Genomic DNA, 4,213 nt, shown 5'->3' on the forward strand with positions numbered 1-4,213 from the left:
ACAGCTCAAAAATTCCCTCGAGTCTAATCTATGTTTCCCCTAAACTCAAGTGTTTAAAATTTCTGTCCGAAATGCGCCCTCTGCTGTGCGGGGAAGGTCCAGGCCCTCTTCCACAAGCCTACATATGGGTTCCACTAATCTGTATGTTTCGTTTCCAGTGTCTTCTCTCTCTTTTATTCGCACTGCTGCTATCTCCATCCTTCTTTCTTTCTTTTTTAGTGTCTCCCATTGACCATCAGTATCTCCTGCTTGGCTCCCACTGCTATTTTCAGTCATCTCTCTTTTTGTTTCACTGGTGCTTTTACTCTCACATCATCACTGCCTCTCCTTTATCTCTCTCCTACTGTTACTGTCTTCTTTCTCTTCCACTATCACTGTCTCTCTGCTCCTCTCTAACACTAAAAAGCGCAAATATGTTCGCAGGCTAAAATTTTTGGTGAGTAAGGCGTAATGAGGACAGGCAGCTGGTTTCCCAATTTTCTGTCAGTCTTTTAAAGAGGAACAAATGCGTCTTTTTTTTAACTGCATCAGATGCACTTTTTCGTCGGTTCCCTTCTTTTTCCTGCTACAGCAACGTGTGCTGCTTATGTAAAACGAATTCTACAGGTCAGTAAAGTTTTGACAGTTGTTTTTATATACTTCGACACGTTTGTATACTTTGACACATCTCTCTCTCTCTCTCTAGTCAGCAGCCGTGAGGCTGGTTAGCAGTAGCTCCCCCTTCTTTTATTCTTCTCACTTGCCCGCCTCCCTTTCCGGCTCGTGGTACTGTATGAAGGACAAACCATATCTCCGTTATTTGTTTAATGTACTCTAGACTGGGACTTCCTCTACAATTTCTGCCTTCTACTGCTCCCTCAATTATTCTTTTCAATAGACCATCATGTTGTAATATATGGCCTATCAGCTGAGCCCTTTTTCTTCTTAGGTGTTTCATGAAGTACCTTTTCTCTTTCCATCTATGAAAACTTTCTCGTCCGTGATAATTTCTCTGCAACTGATTTTCACCATTCTTCTGTAGCACCATGTCTCAAATGCAGCGAGTCTCCTCTCTCACTCCTATCACCCAAACTTCGCTGCCGTACGTTGCACTGCTCCAGACATAGGTCTTCAACATTTGTTTCCTCACGTCAAGGCTTATATTCTTTATAGGGAATATGTTTTCCATCTCGTTAAAAGCGTTCTTGGCCTGGGCAACTCTGCATACTATCTCCTTGTATCTTCTTCCATCATTCGTGGTTTTACTTCATAAGTAATTAAACTTGTTTACTTCCTCAATTGTTTCATTTTTCAAGTTTACCGATGTCTTGCTTTCTTTGATTCTACTGCAGACTACAACTTTTGTTTTATGTGTGTTTATTGTCATATGGAATTTTATTGTCATATGGAATTCTCCTCCATTATTCTAACCATTGTGTTCAAGATATTTGTAGATCTCCTACACTTACTACAATTAGTGTTCTATCATCAGTAACACTCAGCATGTCTACCTTATCTCCATAAATTGTTAATCCTATGCCTTCAGTATGTACAGATTAAATAAGTATGGGTATAGGGAGCAACCTTGCCATACGCCCTTTTGAATTTTAGCTGATTTCACGTACGTAGGTGTTATGGTCTCCTCTTGCTACAGTTTATTTCTGATTGGCGAAGGGTTCTGACTAACACATTTCAGTTGAGGTTGTCAAATGCTTTTTCAAGATCTACAAATGCTATGAATATACTATTGGCCTTCTTCAGCTGTTTCTCTAACCACCTACCTCAGTGCCAATGTTGCTTCTCTTGCACACATCCCTTTTCTAAAACAGAACTGGTCTTCAGATAATGGTCCCTCTATTTGTTTTTCCTCTTTTCTGAGAATACTTTTGGTGACTACTTTCGATGTATGGCACATCAGGTTGTACGTCCTTGCATCTGTCTTCTGGTAATTCTGCAGACCTGTAAATACCACATATCAAGTCGTAAAGTGCCATCTTCGCTTTTTTACCAATGTTTTTAAGTATTTCTCATTGTACGCCATCATCTCCCGAAGCCTTCCTTTCTCTAAGTTCAAGTAGTGCTTTCTCATACTTCAAAAATGGTTCAAATGGCTCTGCGCACTATGCGACTTAACTTATGAGGTCATCAGTCGCCTAGAACTTAGAACTAATTAAACCTAACTAACCTAAAGACATCACACACGTCCATGCCCGAGGCAGGATTCGAACCTGCGACAGTAGCGGTCGCTCGGCTCCAGACTGTAGCGCCTAGAACCGCACGGCCACTCCGGCCGGCATTTCTCATACTCTTCGTACCTAAAAATCATGGCATTTCGGCGTTTTCTCAAGATCCGTCCATGAACAAATGGAGTTTTTATACACCGCTTAAGGTCCATTCTAGACCACACATACTGTGGAAGAACCTGCCAGTTTTCTCAGTTTGCCTGAGCTGGACAAAGTGTGTAGTGCTTAAATTTTGACCAAGTACTATAGGATAGCTACAGTATTCCCGTTCTTCAGACAGATATACACATCCTTGATAGGCCAAGGTCTATAAAAAAAAACCTTGACCCGTTTATCTCTTTGGTCAAGAGAATGCGAGATATGGTCCCATGAAAAATAGCATTTTCTCGCTTAGCTGATTGGAACATACTGGCATCGTCGTACTGCCTTGTACGGAAGGATTAGCACCACACCATTACAGTCATTAAAACACTCAGCATCGTCTTCCTCGATGATTGCAGGCTCTTCATCTTTTCCTGTGGTGGTGAATCCACATGTTTGCGTTACTTGCTTTGCTCCTCCGTTTCTGGGGTGATAGTGATATACCCAGCACTGGTCCACGCTGTTTAGGCGGCTAAAGAAGACATCTGAAGTGAACTGACACAGCTGCAACATTACCGCTTCTGCCTCGATTCGACGAGCTTTTTGGATGAGTGGAGCAGTCACGCATCCCCGCGGTTGGCGACGTTTGTCGCGCAAGATGCTGAAAACTGATCCACGACTGATTGTCACAGTTTCCATTTCGCCCGTCCTCGAACCCAGGGCCTGCTCTACTCTTTCAGTTCCTGGTTCTTCATATGGAAACATAGTCAGTTATTTCCTTCTTCGCCATACAGACTTGTTTAACAATTCTGGAAGCATCTGCGCCTCCTAACCACTGTGTCACGTGATGGTGCAGTGCACGGGGGTGACAAGTCATGGGCCACCACCTAATACCGTGTCGGACCTCCATTTGATCGGCGTAGTGCAGCAGCTCGACATGGCACGGATTCAACAAGTCGTTGGAAATGCCCTGCAGAAATACTGAGCCATGGAGCCTGTATAGCCGTCAATAATTGCGAGAGAACTGCCGGTGCAGGCTTTGTGCACGAATTGACCTCTCCATTATATCCCATAAATGGTCGACGGGATTCATGTCGGACCATCTGCTGGCCAAATCATTCGCTCGAAATTTCCAGAATGTTCTTAAAACAAAACATGAACAATTGTGGCCTGGTGACATGACGCCTTGTCGCCCACAACATGAATGACTGCAAATGGTCTATAAGTAACCGAACAGAAGCATTTACAGTCAATGATCGGTCCAAAGGATCCAGTCGGTTCCATTTAAATGCAGCCGACACCATTATGGAGCCACCAACAGCTTGCACAGTGCCTTTTTGACAACTTAGTTCAATGACTTTCTAGGGTCTGCGCCACACGCTAACCCTATCAACAGCTCTCACCAACTGAAATCGGAATTCATCTGACCAAGCCACGGAATTCCAGGCTCCAGCCGATATTGTCACGAGCCCGGGAGAAACGCTGTAGACGGTGTTCTACTGCTAGTGAAGCCACTCACGTCGGCGATCTTCTGCCATAGCTGAATGAGATATTCACTCTGCAGCGGAGTGTGCGCTGATATGAAACTTCCTAGCAGATTAAAACTGTGTGCCCAACCGAGACTCGAACTCGGGACCTTTGCCTTCGCGGGCAAGTGCTCTACCAACTGAGCTACCGAAGCACGACTCACGCCCGGTACTCACAGCTTTACTTCTGGCAGTACCTCGTCTCCTACCTTCCAAACTTTACAGAAGTTCTCCTGCAAACCTTGCAGGACTAGCACGCCTGAAAGAAAGGATATTGCGGAGACATGGCTTAGCCACAGCCTAGGGGATGTTTCCAGCCATAGCTCATTAACGTCAGATTTCGCCACACTGTCCTAAGGGATACGTTCGTCCTCCGTCTCACAT

The sequence above is a fragment of the Schistocerca serialis genome, chromosome 6 (assembly GCF_023864345.2).
Source record: "Schistocerca serialis cubense isolate TAMUIC-IGC-003099 chromosome 6, iqSchSeri2.2, whole genome shotgun sequence".
NCBI classification, from domain to species: domain Eukaryota; kingdom Metazoa; phylum Arthropoda; class Insecta; order Orthoptera; family Acrididae; genus Schistocerca; species Schistocerca serialis.